The 20,494-nt window shown below is 38.7% G+C and overlaps 1 long non-coding RNA gene across 5 annotated transcripts in view; it reads left to right on the plus strand.

Moving 5' to 3' along the window:
* The first annotated feature begins 860 nt into the window (after nt 1-860).
* Nucleotides 861-20,494, plus strand: part of LOC116153033 (uncharacterized) — a 37,862-nt gene continuing 18,228 nt past the window's right edge. Inside the window, exons 1-3 of one of the 5 annotated variants that reach the window (XR_004136708.2) lie at nt 861-964; nt 4,051-4,135; nt 4,852-4,911. This is a non-coding gene — a long non-coding RNA (uncharacterized LOC116153033). The other 4 variants (XR_004136707.2, XR_004136709.2, XR_010380598.1 and 1 more) reach the window with 4 other exon arrangements.

Consider the following 20,494-nt stretch of genomic DNA (forward strand, 5'->3'; position numbering starts at 1 on the left):
TAGAACCTGCAGGGGCCTGTAGCCTAGTTAAGCCTGGGCAGAACGATGATTACCTCACCTTTTTCCAATCACATTTCCCCACGTTCCCCAAGCCTCAGACTGCCCTGCTTCTTCAGTCTTTATCCCATAAATATCCTTAGCCCCTTGCTTTCAGAAAGGTGGATTTGAAACTCATTCTTTCATCTCCTCGCTTGGCTGCCTGGTGAATATACTCTCTCGTTGCTGCAAAACTCAGTGTCTCAACATTTTTCCTTGCCATGCATCAGGCAAAAGTTACAAGGTTCAGTAACATTTCTGGTTATTAGCATTACTGTAACTGGAAATGGATGCTGGGTGGCATTTGGGCAAGAGTCTTGGTAGGGAAAAGTGCAAGTAAAGTAGCAGGACAGTTTGGGAAATCTTCCTGGGCACAGGTGTGTGCATATCAATTGGGAAGGGACTCCAAGGCAGGAGCAGAAGCTGAAGGTAGCAGGGGAGGAGGAAATAGAACGGAGCAAAGTCACGGAGGAGGAGAGTGTGGGTTTAAGAATTCAGGTTGATTAATTAGCCTGAGAAAGACACCACCTGAGATTATAAAAAAGGAGAAGGGTATTTGTATGGGGATGGAATTGTAATGAGACCAGAGGCAGAACAAGAAAACACACAACTGAGAACTTTTTTCCTCCTAGTAAAGGAAGCAATGAGACAGACATGGGCCAAAATTAAGAGCTGATTGAGTTGCTGAAGGTCGCTGCAAGCCTTTGCAAAACTTTGTAACAAATTCTATTTTCTTCAAGTTTAAGCTTCCTTCAGACTTTTTCTTTCTTTCTTTCTTTCTTTTTTTTTTTTTACCCCGTAGTGGCTCCAAGTAGAAAGTAAAGAACAAATGAGAGTTCAAAGCAATTACAAAATACTGGAGGATTAACCTAGTACCACCCAGCAATATGGATAAGAGAGCCTGCAGTGGAAACCAGCACTCAGCCTGGTAAGTCAACATGCCTCCTCTTGGGAGGCAAACCAAGGAGAACCAACTACAGCAGAGGCCATGGCCCAAAGACCTAAGTGAGCCATGCAGCTACTTTCTCTGTGTTTTGAACAGCAACTCCACAGCCTGGAAATTCTGACTTCTCAAGACCTCTTCAAGGTCCTTTTTGATCTGTGGTTTTTGAAAGCTTTTCCTTTTCATATAGAATTAACATTTGATATTGGCTGGTCTTCCAGGTTTAACTCCCCTATGGAAGCCCAAATGATGAAAGTAAGTTGCTCTCTTAGTAAAAAAAAAATTCACCAAAGTTTGTATCTAGTGTAAACAGGCCAACTAAATCTGATGGTTTGGTCTTTGGTTTCCCAAATTGTTTTGGGGCAATTGGAAGGGAGCATAAAGAGCCATTCTTGGGACTGCTGCTGGGAGATCCAAGTGGTGTCCGTATGTGCCCTGATCTGCTTTCTGTGTGCTCTCTAAACGACAGTTTCTCTTGATGCGATAGCTTCAAATATTAACCCAGAAAGTGTGGAGGGAAGAGTTTGTCCTGCAGAGCTAGATGCCTGTTTGATCCCAACGGAATATGGGCATTTCAGATGCTAGAAACAAGAAGAGGGAAAAATCTGATGAAGATAAAGTGCTGTGTGCCGTAGCTCGTTATTCCCAGCAGCTTTGAGGCTGCCAGACCATCAGACTTGCTTCTGTTTTTGTCGTCAGTACCACTCTAGACATAGCTTATTTGTAAAAGGAGCAGGATCTAGGATGTGCATTCATTGGTAAAAGATGCCACAACGCACATTCTGCAGCTAATCCCACGTTCATGAACTTTACCTGTGACTAAATACATTTCATTTCCTATGGCTGAGCTTCAGCAATTGGTTTTTGCAGCCACAAACACATCCAGCAAGGAAAATACGAGGTGCCCAGCTCTCTCTCTGCTTTTTGAAATGGCTTTTGCTGCAGATGGGAAAAGCCATCCCAGCTCTGAGTTGGCTGGTCTTGAGGTCAAATCTTAGAGAGTTGGCACTTAGAAACTCAAAGGCGAGGAGGAGCAGGTGGCTTTGGAAAAGTAAATGACCCTGAAGCTAGGCAACAGGGGAGGGGAGAAGCAAACGACAGTGGAAGGGAGGTGATTGTTAGGGAGTGGTAAGACTGGAGTCCCTGCAGAAATGGGTCTCCCATCCATCATACACAGCAGCTCGTGTGGTGTTTTCTCCCAGATCTCTGCAGTCATGGAGGTCTGGAAGTACTTATTAAGCCACCAAGTCGTATAGCACAACCGATTCCAGACTGAACTCCCACGGGGGTGCTGGAGAATCATGCTAGTTGGAATTTGGCTGTGAAATGGAAATGTGGGTTCATCTAGTGAATTGATGAGTTAATTTATTCAGAAAAAAGAGGGCAAATTTGCAGCATTTGCTTTGGCCTTGAAAGCACTGAATTAAATGCTTCACCAGTTTGGTTCACTGGATCCCACATTTCCAAGAGGATTAGACTAGTTAGTATAACCCTGATATCCACACATAAAATTAATACCAAAATAAGCACCAGGATTCCAAAAATGCATCAATGGGATATGCAGAATAATCACATTTTTTTCTTCTTCCAGGCTAGTTCTAGACACACTTATGATGTAAGGAAATTTGCCTTAAGTTCCCTCATCCCCTTCCCTTACCCTTCTCTTATCTACATACTGAGACACTCAATGTCTGTGGCTCTTTCCTTTGTGCCTGAGACAACTCATTGTGGGCATCATCACATCCCAGTTTTTCCCAATCTCTTTCTGCTCAGAAACTCACCTCTTAGAAGTCATTCCCTCCTACACTAATAGCTACAGGCTAGGGAAGATTATTTTCCCAATGCTGTTTGTGTTTGCACACCTCCTTGATTATGGCAGAATGTCACAGATAGAAGCAGACCCAGAAAAGAGATTTTGAGGGCCAGGACGGTTCTTCTCAGGACATCTTGAATCATATAAAGCTGTTAACACCATTATCTGCCACTCATTCTCACTTTCCATTCTTTTGTTTTTCTTTTCTCAACTGTGTGTAAAGCCACAGCAGGAGGTACAGGGGCCGAAAGGCAGGTGGGGCACAGTCCTTGTGAAATTGTAGGTGGTAGTCAAATCCATTTCACCTGCCTTCACTAATCAAGGTCATCTACAAAAGGCTTGCATGGCCTCCAAGCGCACGTAGCTGGAACAGTAAGATGTTTGCCCGGGTTACTTTCCAGGAGCTTGGAATCAGCTGTGTCTAATGGAGCTGAGCTCGTTAAGACTGGATAGGACCACCCACCCTCCAACTGGGCATGCGCGAGTGTTTGAGCTCAGTGACCTTTGACATCAGAGGGCCCAAAACTCCACCCTCAGAACGTGCAGGAGCCTGTAGCCTAGTTACGCCTGCGCAGAATGTTAGGGCACCTTTTCCAATCACCTTCCCCCACGCTCCCCTCGCCTCAGACCGCCCTGCCGCTTCGCTCTATCCCGTAAGTACCCTGAGCCCCTTGCATACAAGGCGGCCGGCTTGCGATCTGGTCTCCCGTCTCCTGGCTCCGCTGCCTTGTGAGTAAACCCTCTCTTTGTTCGCAAACCTCGGTGTCGGCGTGTTCGCTTACTGTTCGTCAGACAAAACAAACCTGGCTAGGTAAAACTTGTCTTAGAGAGGCTTACTTTTTAAACAAGTATTTAAACAGTTACAGTGCAGTTTAATAAGTGCTGAAGTATGGTCAAGGTGCTGTGAAAACCCCAGAAAGGAGATTTTGCCTGTTGCAGGAGGAAAAGGTAACAGTGTTGGTAAGATTTGAGTTGGTATTTTAAAAATGTAAAAAGTTGGCCTTGGTGGGGAGGGTATAGTTCAAGTGGTATGCTTAGCATGCATGAGGTCCTGGGTTCAATCCCCAGTACCTCCTCCAAAAAATTAAGCCTAATTATCTACCCTCCCCCCACCCCCCAAAAAAGTTAGCCTGGGTGCAGAGGGCATAAACGTGGATTCAACAAATAAAAACTTAATCATCCTGGAAGAAAAAACACAAGAAAAAAACACATGGCTGACCTTTGACCAACTGTGCCAAATTATCTCCTCTATTGATAGAACCTGGAGATTCAAGGAGCCTGCCTAAAGGCAGCTCCCGGATGAAGACTGAGTTGAGGACTGCCAGCTTCCTCAGAGCACACAGGTAAGGCTGTGCATGCACCAAGGTGTTGGTCCTGGTGAGAGATTCTTCTTTGAGTGTGTGATTAGGAGCGCAGTAGCAGCCTGGAACTGGGGACACTTCTCCCTTCCATTCAGCGGGTTATGAATGAAAGCTTCTGATGGGATTTAAAACCAGCAGTCCAGCACTCCAGACTCATCACTTTAGACTGGTAACCGATTCCATCGTATCTCTGGCACAGGAGACCCGATGAATTTGGGCATGTGGTGTAAAGGCACAGGAAGAGTATCAAATGGATTTTTCTCCAGTTGTCTCTGCTTGGGTATTAGGTGCTGTGAACAGGTGCATAATATCAAGCCCTCCCTGCCTTCTCTCTTGCTTACATTCTTAGAAATGGCTGTTCTCCAGAACCCAGGCTTGAACCCTGGGCACCGTATTTGAGATGGCAGAGTGCCATGGTTAAGGCTGCAGGCTTTTGGAGACACATGACCTGGTTTAAATCCAAGCTCCTTAGTTGCTAGATGTAAAACCTTAGCAAGTTATTCAACATCCTGTGCTTAAGTTCCCTCAGCTGTAACATGGGGATGATACTAGCATCTGTCTTACATGGTTGCTATGAGAACTAAACAGCTTCATGTGTCTAAAGCCCTTAAAGGTGTACCTGCACATTGTAAGTGATCTGTACCTGTTAGCTATTTCTCTCCTTATTGCTGAGTGCACACTCTACTGTTTCATTCTAGATTTCAGAAAGGAGGACCTATGATAAATTCAAAGAGCCATCAGGAATACCCTGGACACAGGTAAGGAATATGACCCGGGACAATGACCCCCTTGTTCCCTTCTCAGGACAGGGAGGCACGAACTGGGTGGGATTATAATGCAAACATCCTGAAAGGGGCAACTCTTTTGCATCTGCCACCTAGTGAGAGGTGAAATGTGGCCAAGTGTGCTGTCTGTTTCAGGTCCCTGAGTGCAGGGAAGTGGAGTGTGAGATAATTGGGCTCTGGGGGGGAAAACACGGGATCAGCTTTAGGCAGTCTTGGAAAAGATGTGAAGGGATCCTTCATGTTGCTACATAATTCAGACTAGCAGGCAGGGTCCTGAAAACAAGCCATTCTGAGGAATAGTCTGTGTGCAGAGTTGGGCTGTGCTCAGTGCCATGGTTCTTGGTAATGTAACAGTGTAGGAACCGTGATCCAGGCATTAATACTCTCAATCTACCCTGTCCTTCCTGCTCTCCTCCACTGACCTAATCCAGACTCATTCTCCTGGAATTGTATAGTAGCCTTAAATCTGCCCAGCTCCCCCATTGCCAGCCTCTCTCCTTCCGATCCACTTTCCCAGGGCTGTCAGATTGATCTTTCTGAAGCATTGCTCTGATCACTTCCCTGCCAAACAACTTGCACTAGCTCTCCACTGACTCACTGACCTACTGAGACCAGCCAGTGTCACAAGTGAGCAAAGTGGACAAGATGAAATGAAACAGGCACCCTTCAGGTCTGAAAGCTTGGAAATGTTCCTAACTTCCATAAGGAGATGCACTTCCTCCCATTTATTCTGATAGTGGAGGCTTTCTAAATCTACAGTTTATTTCCCACTTTTAGCTCACACTTCATATAAGAAGTATCACTTCATTCTTAACTGTTATAAGAAAAACAGCCCTGCCAGTCAAATGATTGTCTTAGGATGTTGGTTCGACTGCATAAATGAAGATCAAAGTACAGTGGCTTACTAAAGATACAAGATTTATTTATCATTCACACGAAGGTGTATGTTGATAGGTGGTCGAGGATCGAGGGTTGGGGTTAGAAGGTTCTATTCCTTGCAGCTGTATTGAGACCCCAGTCTCTCTTGTCCTCTGTTGTTGTTCTCAGTGCCTCGTCCAAGGACTCCTCAGGAGCCCCTGAGACCCTTTCAAGGGTTTACAATATCAAATTAATATTTAAATGAGGTATAATTGATAAATAATATTTTCAGATATGCAATGTAGTAATTCAAAATTTTTATAGATAATACTCAATTTAAAGTAATTATAAAATACTTTAAATACTTTGGCTATGTTCCTTGTGCTGTACAATATATTCTTGTAGCTCATTTTATACACAGTAGTTTGTAATTTGTACCTCTTAATTCCCCGTCTTGTCCTTCCCCATTCCCTCTCCCCACTGGGAAATACTAGTTTGTCCCCAGTATCTGAGTCTATTTCTATTTTCATGTATATATTCATTTGTTATATTTTTTAGATTTCACATATAAGTATAACATACCATATTTGTCTTTCTCTGACTTACGTCACTAAGCATAATACCCTCAAGGTCCATCCATGTTGTTGCAGATGGTAGAATTTCATTCATTTTTATGTCCAAGTAATATACCACATCTTTATCCATTCATCATCATTGGACACTTAGACTGCTTCTGTATCTTGGCAGTTGTAAAAAATGCTGCTGTGAACATTGGGATACATGTATCCTTTTGAATTAGTATTTTCTGGGGTTTGTGTTTTTTTTTTGTTTGTTTTTTTTGATACGTACCCAGGAGTGAAATTGCTGGATCATTTGGTAGTTCCATTTTTAGTTTTTTGAGGAACCTCTGCACTGTTTTCCATAAAGGCTGCAGCAGTCTGCGTTCCCACCAGCAGTATACCAGGATTCCCTTTTCTCCACATCCTCGCCAATATTTATTTGTAGACTTTTTGATGATAGCCATTCTGACAGGTGTGAGGTGATATCTCATTGTGGTACTGATTTGCACTTCCGTGGTGAGGGATGCTGAACATCTTTTCATGTGCCTGTTGGCCATCTGTATGTCTTTGGAAACAATTCTATTCAGGTCTTCCCTTTTTTTTTCTTTTTTTAAAATCAAGCTGTTTGGTTTTTTTGATATGCAATTGTATGACCTGTTTGTTTATTTTGAATATTGACTTCTTACTGGTCATATCATTTGCAAATATCTTCTCCCATTCAGCAGGTTGTTCATTTTGTTGAAAGTTTCCTTTGTTGTGTAAAAAGCTTTTAAATTTAATAAGGTTCCATTTGTTCATTTTTGCTTTTATTTTATTTGCCTTAGGAGACCACAGAAAATATTGCCACAACTTAAGTCAAAGAGTGCTCTGCTTAATATTGTCTTCCAAGAGTTTTAGGGTTTCAGGTCTTACATTTAGGTGTTCAATGCATTTTTAGTTTATTTTTGTAGATGGTATGAAGAAATACTCTAAGCTAATTTTTTAACATGTAGCTGTCCAATTTTCTCAGCACCAGTTACTGAAGAGACTATCTTTTTCCCATTGTATATTCTTGCCTTTTTTGTCATAGATTAATTAACCAAAAGGGCTTAGGTTTATTTCTGAGTTCTCTATTCTGTTCCTTTGACCCATGTGTCTGTTTTTGTGCCAGTACCGTGCTCTTCTGATTACTGTAGCTTTGTAGTACAGTCTGAACTCAGGGAGTGTGTTTTCACCTTTGTTCTTTTTTCTCAAGATTACTTTGAATATTTGGGGTCTTCTGTTGGTCCATAGAAATTTTAGGATTATTGGTTCTAGTTCTATGAAAAATGTACTGGTTATTTTGATAGGGATTGCATTAAATCTGTAGATTGCTTTGGGTAGTATGGCCATTTTAATAAAATTGATTCTTCTAGTCCAAGAGCATGGGTTGTCTTTCCCTTTTTATCATCTTCAATTTCCTTTATCAGTGTTTTATAGTTTTAAGAGTGTTGAGTCTCTCACATCCTTGGTTAAATTTATTCCTAGGTATTTTATTCTTTTTGATTCAATTTTAAAAGTGATCTTTTTTTGCTTTCTCTTTCTAATAGTTCATTATTAGTGAATAGAAAAGCAATAAATTTAGGTATATTAATCTTGTATCCTGCAACTTTACAGATTTCATTTATTCTAATTGTTTTTTGGTAGAGACTTTAGGGTTTGTATAATATGTCATTTGCAAATAGTGACAGTTTTACTTTTTTCCCTTCCAAGGTGGATGCATTTTATCTTGTCTGATTGCTATGGATAGGACTTCCAATACTAAGTTAAATAGAAGTGGAAAGAGTGGGCATTTTTGTCTTGATCTTGATTTTAGAGGAAAGGCTTTCAGATTTTCACCATTGAGCAGGATGATGGCTGTGGGTTTGTTACAAATGACCCAAATTATGTTGAGATAATGTTCCCTCTACACCATGTTAGAGAGTTTTTTTATCACGAATGAATGTTGAATTTTGTCAAATGCTTTTTCTGCACCTATTGAGATGATCATGTGATTTTTATCCTTTGTTAATGTGGTGAATGTGGTTAATGTGGTATCAACATTGATTTTGTGAATATTAAATCATGCCTACATCCCTGAAGTAAATCCTGCTTGCTCAGGATGTATGTTCCTTTTTGTATATTGTTAGATTTAGTTTGCTAATTTGAAGCTTTTTGCATCTGTATTATCATAGACATTGGCCTGTTATTTTCTTTTTGTGGTGTCTTTGTTTGGTTTTGGTATCAGGGTAATGGTGGCCTTGTACAATGAATTTGGGAGTGTTCATCCTCTTCAATTTTTTGGGATGTTTCAGAAAGAAAGTATTAGCTCTACTTAGATGCAATTCTGCTGTGAAGCCATCTGGTCCTAGACTTTTTTTTTTTCGCCGGGAGCTTTTACTACAAATTCAGTTTCACTACTAGTGATTGGTCAGTTCAAATGGTCAGTTTCTTCCTGATTCTGTCTTGGCAGGTTGTATGATTCTAGAAACTTGTCCATTCTTCTAAGTTGTTTCAATTGTTAGTATAACTGTTCATAGCATTCTCTGATTTTTATTTTTCTTTGTATGTTTGTGGTGCTGGCAGTGGTTTCTCCTCTTCCATTTCCTGTTTTATTTCAGTCCTCTCTCTCGATGAGCCTGGCTAAAGGTTTATCAATTTTGTTTATATTTTCCAGAAAATAGCTCTTAGTTTCATTGACCATTTCTGTTGGGTTTTTTTTTTTTTTGTCTCTATTATATTTAGTTTCTCTCTGATCTTACCTCCTTTCTTCTGCTAACTTTGGGCTTTGTTCTTTTGAAAATTCCTTTAGATGGTAGCTCTAGGTGTTTATTTGAACTTTTTCTTATTTCTTAAGCTAGGTCTGTATTTCTGTAAACCTCTCTTAGAACTGCTCTTGCTGCATCCCTAGATTTTGGAAAGTTGGTTTCCATTCTCATTTGTCACATTTGTATTTTCGAATTTCCTCTTTGATTTCTTCATTGAACCATTGTGTTTTTTTGTTGTTTTTTTTAGTGCGTGTTGTTTAGTCTCCACTTTTTCTTTTTTCTTTCTATAATTGACTTACAGTTTCATATCATAAAGTGGTTGAAAAAATGCTTGATATAATTTCTGTGCTCTCAAATTTGTTGACTAGTTTCATGGCTTAGCATGCCATCTATCCTGGAGAATGTCCTATGTGCACTTAAAGAATGTATATTCTGCTGTGTTTTGGATGGCCTATCCTGTAGATTAAGTCCAACTGGTTTATTGTGTCATTTAAGACTATGCCTTACTGTTTTTTTTTTCCTGAAATGATCTGTCCATTGATGTAAGTGGAGTGTTATTGTCCCCTACTGTCACTGTATTGTTGTCAATTTCTCCCTTTTTAACCAATGCTTGCTGTATATATTTAGGTGCTCCTGTATTGGTACATATGTGATAATGAGTATAGTATCCTCTTCTTGTATTGATCTCTTTATTACTATATAGTACCCTCCTTTGTCTTTTGTTATAGACTTTGTTTCAATGGCTATTTTGTCTGGTCTGAGTGTTACTACCCCTGTTTTCTTTTTTCTGTTTGTATGACATACCTTTTCCCATCCCCTCACTGAAGCCTGTGTGTATTTTCAGCCATGAAGTGAGTCTCTGGTAAGCAGCATATGGATGGGTCTTGTTTTTTCATCCAATCAGCCACCGTATATCTCTTGGAGCACTTAGTCTATTGACATTTAAAGTCATTGTTGACAAGTATGTACTTACTGCCATTTTGTCACTTGTTTTCTGGTTGTTTTTATAGTTCTCAGTTCATTTCTTTTTGTTTGTTCCCTTCTAGTTTGACTTTCTTTAGTGATAGACTTGTCTTCCTTTCTTTCTAGTTTCGTATCGTAGTTTTTGATCTGTAGTTACTATGAGGTTCATATATGTTGATATATATCTACTTGTTTTAAACTGGTAGTTATTTAAGTTCAAACAAATTCTAAAAGATCTATATTTTTTACTCACCTCCCTCACATGTTGTGTTTTGATGTCCTAATTTATATCTTCATGCTTACCCCTTCACTGTTGGTTGCATTTATAGCTGTTTTTACAATTTTTTTGGCTTTTAATCTTTATATTAGCTTATTTAAGTGGTTGATCCAACTAAAAATGTGTAAAACATTTTGGAAAGGTGACGTTTAGCTGGAGTCTTCAAATTTGTGATTAACTTGAAATGTTCTGAAAAATGTGTTTCTAGTTGTCATATAAAAATCATTTATATCTATATTTTTAATTGAAGTATAGTCAGTTTACAATATTGTGTCAATTTCTGGTGTACAGCACAATGCTTCAGTCATACATGAGCATACATACATTTGTTTTCATATTCTTTTTCACCTTAAGCTACTACAAGATATTGAATATAGTTCCCTGTGCTATACAGTATGAACTTGTTGTTTATCTATTTTATATATATTAGTTAGTATCTGCAAATCTTGAACTCTCAATTTATCCCTTCCCATGCTGGTAACCATAAATTTGTTTTCTATATCTGTGAGGCTGTTTGTTTTGTCAGTAAGTTTGTCTTTTTCCTTTTTTTAGATTCCGCATATAAGTGGTATCATATGGTATTTTTCTTTCTCTTTCTGGCTTACTTTACTTAGAAGGATAATCTCCAGATCCATCCATGTTGCTGCAAATTATCTTATTCTTTTTATGACTGAATAGTATTCCATTGTATAAATATACCACAACTTCTTTATCCAGTCGTCTGTTGATGGACATTTAGGCTGCTTCCATGTCTTGGCTATTGTATATAGTGCTGCTATGAACATTGGGGTGTGTGTATCTTTTCAAATAGGTTTAGTATTGATGAATGCTTAGTTTTTGCTTGTCTGAGTTCTTTATCTCTCCTTCAATACTAAGTGATCTTGCTGGGTAGAGTATCCTAGTTTACAGATTTTTCCCTTTTGGCACTTCGAATATATCATGCCACTCCCTTCTGGCCTGCAAAGCTTCTCCAGAGAAATCAGTTGACAGCCTTAGGGGGTTCCCTTGCATATGACTTTGTTTTTCTCTTGCTGCCTTTAGAATTCTCTAACTATTGCCATTTTAATTATGATATGTTTTGGTGTTGGTCGGTTGGGGTTCATCTTGTTTGGGATCCTCTGTTCTTGCTGTACTCAAATATGTTTCTTCAGGCTTGGGAAGCTTTTAGCCATATTTCCATCACATACTTTCTCAACCTCCTTCTCTCTCTCTCTCCTCTTTCTTGGCCCCTATAATGGGAATGTTGGTACCTGTGATATTATGCTAGAGATCTCTTAAACTATTCTCACTTTTTTTCTTTTTGCTATTCTGATTGAGTGATTTCCATTTTATCTTCCAGGTCACTAACCTGTTCTTCCTTATTACTTGATCTGCTATTAATTCCTTCTAGTGTGTTTTTCATTTCACTTATTGTATTCTTCAGTTCTGACTGGTTCTTTTTAATATTTTGTAGTTCCTTGTTAAAATTCTCATTATGTTTTTCTGTTTTTTTTTAATTTAGAATTCTCACTGTGTTTGTTTTTTGTAGTTTAGTTGGAATTCATATTACTAATGCTTTGAACTCTACCTGGTATATTGTTTCCATTTCATTATTTTTTTCATGGGTTTTGTCTTGTTCTTTCAATTGAGACCAGTTTTCTCATTTTGCTTAACTTGCTCTGTCTCTATGAATTTAGGTGAAACAGGTATTACCATCTTAAAGTGGTGTCCTTATGTGGGAGCATCCCTATACAATCTTCCTGTGGCCAGTGGCTTTGGTAGGAGAGCTGAATTCGACATGAACATAAGTTATATCTTTCCTGAGGCTGTGCTGGCAGCTATCATCTTGGTAGGAGGTGAGACTAGAGATGGATGGGCACTAGGGCCAGATCCAGGTGTGAAGCATGGCTTTCCCTGTGCTTAGGGGCCATCACCTATCAGGGGCAGGACTGCGTCCCAGTCCCAAGTTGTTGAAGCAGAAGCCCTGAAGTTCAGGTCCAAGCTGGCTCTGTTCTCTTTTAGTGTGGGCTCTTCCCCATCTCAGCACCAGCACCCTTGGCCCTGAGGAAAGCAGTGCTGGAGCAAGAGGGCCCTATGCAGGCTGTTGACTTGTGACAGGGTATAGGATGTGGTGATCCAGCCACAGACAGTTCTGAGCTGCTTCTGATGTGCTGCCTGTGTAAGCGCCAGTAAGAGATTTCCCTGCCCGGCTCAGACAATGCTTCCCTACCTCACATCTGACCTCCCTGCTCAGCCTCTGCCCACTCCGCCCTGGTATGGAATTGCACTGCAAGGCAGGCAGGGCCTGTGTGGACTCAGCGTGTGTCAGTGCATTGCCTCTGGCGGTCCTGTCTCCATCAGCCATCAGGAATGTTTCTCATGGGCTGCCTGTGCAAGTGCCAGTAATGACTGCCTGTGCCCTGCTCAGACGCTGCTTTGGGTTTGAGTTGCCTCTGAGTCACACAGCTGAGCTCTTTCTTTGTTCATGGTGGTCCTTGCTCCAGGCATTATGATTTAAAATAAGTTGGGCTGAAGATTTCACTGGGCTCACACTGGGTTGCACACAGGGCTGGTCGTAGGAAGCTGGGTGCCACTCCAGCAGTTTTCAGTCCACCCTTTGGCCTGCCTCAGGAACAAGCAGATGTGGATGTGTTCCTCCCAAGTGGAGTCCAGGCTTCCAACAGTGCTCCTGTTAGTCTCACCAGCCCTCCAGCCAGCCAAGAGGGCTCATCTTCCCCGTGTCAAACCCCAAGACCAGGGTGCCCAGTGTGTGGCTGGAACCACTCACTCCCCAGGGTAATCTCTGTTTTCCTCTGAGTTCCCTCCCAGGGCACAGGTACCAACTTGATCTTTATCTTCCCTTCCTACCCAATTTCATGTGGATTTTTCTTACAGCCTTGGTTGTACAGGAGTATTTCTTCCAGTTTCCAGTGAGAGTTGTTCCACATGTAAATGTATTTTTGATGTGTTCATGGAGGTAGGTGTGGTCCATGTCCTCCTAATTCATCGTCTTGACTGATCTTCCTGGTAGCTGTATTTTCAGTTTTCTGAGGAAACTTCCCACTGTTTTCCATAGTGGTCTCACAGATTTACACTCCCACTGCAGAGTACTTGGGATCCCTTTTCACCACATCCTCACCAATATTTGTTGTTTGTGGTCTTCTTGATTAGAGCCATTCTGACAAGTGTGAAGTGATCTCATAGTTTCGACTTACATTTTTCTGAATAATAATGTTGAATGTCTTCTCATGTGCCTATTGGCCATCTCTGTGTATTCTTTGGGAATATGTCTGTTTAGATCTTCCCATTTTCTATCAGGCTGTTTTTTGATATGGAGTAGTATGAGCTGTTTATATAGTGTAGGTATTAGCCTCTTACTGGTCACAAAATCATTTGCAAGTGTTTTCTCCCATTTAGTAGGTTGTCTTTTAGTTGATAGTTTCCTTTGCCAACTAAAAGCTTTTAGGTTTAATTCGATTCCAGTTCATATTTTTGCTCTCATTTCTTCTGCCTTAGGAGACAGATTTTTAAAAATATTACTACAACTTAGGTCAGAGAATGTTCTGCCTGTTTTCTTCTGGGAATGTAATGGTTTCTGGTCTTATATTTAGGTCTTTAATCCATTTTGAGTATATTTTTGTATATGTATGAGGAAATGTTCCAATTTCATTCCTTTACATTTCGTTGTCTGCTTTCCCCAGCACCACTTATTGAAAAGATTACCTTTTCCCCATTGTGTATTCTTGCCTCCTTTGTCTTAGATCAATTAACCATAGATGTGGGTTTTTTTATTTTGTTTTGTCTTGTTTTTTTTTTTTTGAACTCTATATTCTGTTCCATTGATCTGTGTGTTGTTTTTGTGCCAGTAGCATACCTGTTTTCATTACTGTAGCTTTGTAGTACAGTCTGAAGTCGGGGAACATGATACCTCCATCTTCTGTTCTTTCTTCTTAAGATTATTTGGCTATTAGGAGTCTTTTTTACTTCTATATAAATTTTAGAATTATTTGTTTTAGTGACACAAAAATTCCATTGGTAATTTTACAGAGGCTGCATTGAATCTGTAGCTTGCCTTGGGTAGTCTAGTTATTTTAACAAAATTATTCCAACCTGTGAACACAGTTATATCTTTGTGTCTGATTGTATTGTCTTCAGTTTCTTTCATCAGTGATCTTATAGTATTTTTATTAAAATATTAAGGTTTTTGCCACATTCCTTTCCTCATGAATACACAGTGAAATATTCCACAGGTTATATGATATGTGCTATCACAACCAATTAAATGTGAAAGCAAAACTGAGAGTCTAGCTGTCTTCTATAGCCAGACTTTAAAGAGATTTACAAAAATATAATACAATGCTATACTTTTCACAGAACTGGGTTATGTATTATCTTTCATAAAAAACTTTATTTACGTTAATGTGATGGATTCATTGTTACTTTAAATATCTTTAAATGTTCTCACTTCATTTCAAACATCATAAATATTAATAGATATAATGCACACAAATTAAAGTTCTTTGGAGTCCTCAATTTTTAAGAATTTTAAGGAATCCAGAAAGCATAAAGTTTGAAAACCACTGCCCTAGATGTTTCCCTCATCTGTAAGGTTGAAGCTGGCACATACCATGTCTGTGTTCCAGCTGGAGGGAAGGACAGAGGAAGCAGAGGGAAATCAACCTTCATTAAGAATATTGCTCAGAACCTGCTGTCATTGCTTCTGCTCACATCTCATTGGCCAGAATATCATTCCATGGCCATGTCCTGTAAGGAAGATGGGAGTCTTGTAGCAGCAGCAAAGATTGCCAGCAAGTTATCTGAAGCTAGCAGGGGTATGAAATAGATCCTTTTCTCACAGCCCTCAGAAGGAACCAACCCTTCTGACCCCTTGACCTAGGACTTCTACCCTCTACAACTTCAAGAAAGTGAATTTCTCTCACTTAACCACCCAGCTTGTGGTACTTTGTGGAAGCCTTAGCAAGCTAACGCAGAATGTAAAGCAGCTTAAGAAAACTGCCCATCAAGTAATGAAAACAACCACACATGGCAGAAATTCCTTGAAGAAAAGAGATGAATTCCATGTTTAAAAGGAAAAAAAAAAAAAGAAAGAAATCTTGTGTTTTAACATCTCTGTCTGTCCAACTGGCTTGTTGATGCCGAAAAGGCATCTGAACATCATTTCACTACTAGTCATGCGTATTTATACTTACATTCATTGCTTTGCTTCTCTCTTCTCTGGCTCCCAGACTAAGTATAAATGCAGGAATTGGAAGTCTCCTTAAAGCCCTTAAGGTCCCATTTATCTGTGCTCAATTCCCTGTCAGGAGTGTAATGGATGACAACATGCTAATATATTAACTGCTGTCTTACTTTAAACGTATTATGCTAAACAAGCGTAACTGAGCTTCCAAAGCGAAAAATAATAGTTTCTTTATACACATGAGAATGCGCCTGGTAAAATGTTTTTCTCTTCCTACTTAGCACTGTCATTTTGGAATCAATAATATTTCTTAACAAGGTATTTTCTTTATGGTTGAGCCCTGTGAAATTATAAGCCAGCATAAAAATGTTTATCATGTAGATTACTTCACAAGGAATATGTATATCAAGACATCAAGTTGCATATCTTAAATACATAGAATTTTTGTCAACCGTACCTCAGTGAAACTAGAAAAAAAGAAAAATGTTTACCATGTAGTCAACTACAAAAAGCAGGTCCAGCATAGACTGATCAGGTACTGGTGGGTCAATGTGGTAGGTCCGTTCAGTGGTCCATCCACCATTCAGGACTCTGAAAGAATCACAGTTAATGTGATGCATAATTATACATTGCCTCAGTGTATAATTGAGGTATTCCCTTTATCAATTTAGCATTTATTGAAAGTCCACCAAAATAGTGTGAGAGGAATACTATACTTCAGGCTGCCACACTAGACACAGTAGAGAGGAGGCAGGATGGTACAGTGGGAAGGAAGATTGTGAGCCTGGGGGCAAAGTCATTCAGGTTCTCGTCTTGGCTCTGCTGCTACCAAGCTGTGTGGGATGGGAGGCCACGGGCTTCATCCCTCTGGGTCCGGCTTTCTCCATATGTGAACAGACATGACTGGAGCATAGAATTTCTCAGATTCATGACTTCTGTTGGAATGTTCTCCTGAGTTTATGCTCTCAGGTATTATATGTGCATTATTTTCAAAAGCCGAAAAATGAATAGACCTTTTTGAAAGAGCTTAGTTTGACTCTTTCACTGATCACGAATAGAAGAGGCATGGGCAGATACTTGTTGGGTGTCTACTTGTTTTGCTTAGTCTGTAATTAGCTTGGAAAATCTCGATTACTGACTGTGTGAAGAATTTATATCGTCTCCAAAGTTTGCTTCAGTTCTGTGTTGGTAATTGATGTTGTGGATGAGAATGCAGATGTCTAGCTTCAGTTCCACTTGTTCACGATTCTAGCATAATGCCTTGAAAAGATAAGTGGTTTTATGACTGAGTATATACAGTTTAGAATTTCTTCTTTCCCTCTTCTTTCAGTCAAAACTGAAAACTGAAAATCAAACTGAAAATCCTGAACTTTTATGTTCCTTTTAGTTAAATGGAGAGATTTTCTGTATTTCCTGAAGTTTTTATGTGTCGGTTTCTTTTTTAAGCATCACAGATTCTTGGCACTCAGTTTTGGTTGCTGTTACTAAAAAAATTGTTGGCCATACACTTTGTAATATGAGCAAAGAAAGTACACATCCACCACAATATATGTAGACCTAGTTCTCAGTGAGGATTTCGGGGATAAGATAAGAGTGAACAAAGTTCCCCATTTAGTATTGGCATAGAGAAAGGGCTTAATGCCTTCAGTCGAGAACAGTATTTCACTAATGTTTGGCCATTTGAAGTTGAGAAATGTTGTACTTATGTGACTTTTCAGAAAAATTAATATACTTGGAAATACATGCTTTGTTTCTGAGTTGTGGGCTTTTGTGGTTTTCATGATAGATTGGTTTTTATATCTCTGTTTAATAGTAAAGAAGCATCTTGTGGCAGCTGTACCACATAAATAGTACCACGAGGAGCATATGGGGTAAAGAAACTCTTGAAGAAACAATCAAGATCCAGAGCATTTTATTGGCAGGAAAAAAATTTTAGAGAACTTTTACTTTTTATTTTTTCTTTTGTTCATATCTTATTTTATAGCCTTTGCAATTCAGCTTCCCTTAAGTGATACCCAGTAGCATGAGTACTTAGAAAGTTTACCGTTAAAGCTAAACATATACTTAATTTTTAAAGACATGGATCTTCTCCAGAAGCCCTTCCAAATTACAGTACATTAGGGCTCTTACATCCTGCCTCTGTTCAATCAAAGAGAAGCATTTATCTTAGATATTTCCAAGTTTTTACCCAAATGATTTGTTCTCACATCCCAGAAGGCATTTGGCAGCAGAAATGTCATATGCATTCACATTAACCTATTTTTTAAAACATTTAAGGAAACAACGTGAGTTGCCTAATCCCCACATCAGTGCTGCCAACTAGTGGCAACTCTCTGGATCCTTGCTTCAGAAAATATTTGGTTCATTTTGTGAAGGAAACAAACTGAGACTTTGCCTCATCTGTTTGGCCTTTTATTCCTTAAAGCTTGCAGGGACGCATGGTGAGGGTGCTTTGCTAAATAAGAGTAAAAGGTAACCCTAGGAATTATCAAAAGAATCCTCTGCCTTTATGGGAAAGCCAGACAAACCTTCTTGATCAAGAACACAATCTACCTTAGACTAAGAGTAAAACACTTGTTATTTCAAACAAACAAAACAAAACCTTTTTCTTACTCCTCCTAAATTAATAAAAACATACACTCCTGTGAATTCAGTTATTTTTAATATGTATCCCTTTGTCTCCCACCAAACACAAACATTTTTATTCATTCAACAATTTTTCCGCTTTTTTTGAGAAATAATGGATATACATCACTGTAAGGTGCAGAGAGCATGGTTTGATTTACATGCACCATGAAATGATAACAGTAAGTTTAGTTAAGTTCATCATCACATAGGTACAACAAAAAGAAAAGAGAAACTTTTACCTTGTAATGGGAACTTTTAGGGTCTACTCTTTAACAAAGTTCCTATATATCATAGAGCAGTGTTAACTATGTCATCATGTTGTAGGTTACATCCCTAGTGCGTACTTATTTTAACATTGGAAGTTTGTACCCTTTGATCAACTTACTCCAATTCCCTCTCCTCTCACCCCACCCCAAACTCTGATAACCAGTCTGATCTCTGATCTTTTTGTATGAGTTTGGTGTTTTTGCTCTTTAGATTTCATGTGTAAGTGAGATCATACAGTATTTGTCTTTCTCTGACTTACTACACTTAATATAATGCCTTTGAGATCCATCTTTGTTGTCACAAATGTTAGGACTTCTTTTTTTTTTAATGGCTGAATAATATTCTATTGTATGTAATACCACATCTTCTTTATCCATTCATCTATCAATGAACATGTAGGTTGTTTCCACGTCTTGGCTATTGTAAATAATACGATGAACATGGGTACAGATACCTGAGATAGTGTTCTCATTTCCTTTGGATATATTCCCAGGAGTGGAACTGCTGGATTATATGGAAGTGCTCATTTTAATTTTTTGAGAAAACTTCATACTGTTTTCCATAGTGACTACACCAATTTACAACCCCACTAACAGCACACAAGAGTCCCCTTCTCTCTACATCCACACAACATTTGTTACTTCTTGCCTTTTGATGATGACCGTTATAACAGGTATGAGGTGATATCTCATTGTGGCTTTATTATTTTTTTAATATATTTTTATTGAAGTATAGTCAGTTTACAGTGTGTCAGTTTCTGGTTTACAGCATAATACTTGAGTCACAAAGGAACATACATATATTCGTTTTCATATTCTTTTTCATCGTAAGTTGCTATAAGATATTGAATATGGTTCCCTGTGCTATACAGTATAAACTTGTTCATTGTGGTTTTAAACAGATTTTATTTTATTTTTTAATTTATTTAATTGTGGTTTTAAACAGATAAACAGATTTTATTTAATTGTGGTTTTAAACAGATACATAGTTAGCAAGTATTTTCATATTCCATGGGTTGTCTTTTCACTTTGTTGATTGTTTGTTTAGCTGTGCAGAAGCTTTTTAGTGTGACGTAGTCCTACGTATTGACTTCTGCTTTTGTTGCTTGTACTCTAGGTATGATTTCCAAAAAATAATTGACAAGACCCATGTCAAGGAGCTTTTGTCCTATGTTTTCTTCTAGAAGTTTCATGATTTCAGTTCTTACATTTAAGTATTTCATCCATTTTGAGCTAATTTTTTGTGAGTGGTGTAAGATAGGGGTCAAGTTTCATTCCTTTAGATGTGAATATCCTGTCTTCTCACTACCATTTATTGAGGAGACTGTCTTTTCTCCATTGAGTATTCTTGGCTCTTTTGTCAAATATTAGTTAACTTTATATGATTTATGATGTTAGTGGGGAGCTTGTCATATATGGCCTTTATTATGTTGAGATATGTTCCCTCTATGCCTAATTTGTTAGGCATATGCTTGATTCTGTTCCATTGGCCTCTTTTTTTAATTCTGTTATAATTCTGTTTTAATTACTATAGCTTTATAGTATAGGTTAAAATCAGGAAGTGTGATGCCCCCTTCTTTGTTCTTATTATTTTAGCTATTCAGTGTTTTCGGTGGTACTATACAAATTTTAGGAGTGTTTTTTCTATTTTTGCTTTTTAAATGCCATTGGAATCTTGACAGGGATTGCATTGAATCCACAGATAGCTTTTGGTATTATTGACATTTCAACAGTATTTATTCTTCCAATCCATGAACACAGGATACCTTTCCATTATTTGTGTCTTATATTTCTTTCATCAGTGAAAATGTAATTTTCAGAGTAGAAAATTTTCACCTCTTTGGTTAAATTTATTTCTAAGTGTTTTATTGTTTTAATGCTATTGTATATGGGATTGATTGATTTTTCATAAAACTCATTGTTAGTGTATAGAAATGATACTGATTTTGGTATCTTAATTTTGTATCCTACAACTTTACCAAATTCGTTGATTAGTTTTGACAGTTTTTGGGGAGTCTTTAGGATTGTCTGTATATAAGATGACATCATCTGCAAATAGG

This window comes from Camelus dromedarius, chromosome 4 (assembly GCF_036321535.1).
Source record: "Camelus dromedarius isolate mCamDro1 chromosome 4, mCamDro1.pat, whole genome shotgun sequence".
Lineage (NCBI taxonomy): Eukaryota > Metazoa > Chordata > Mammalia > Artiodactyla > Camelidae > Camelus > Camelus dromedarius.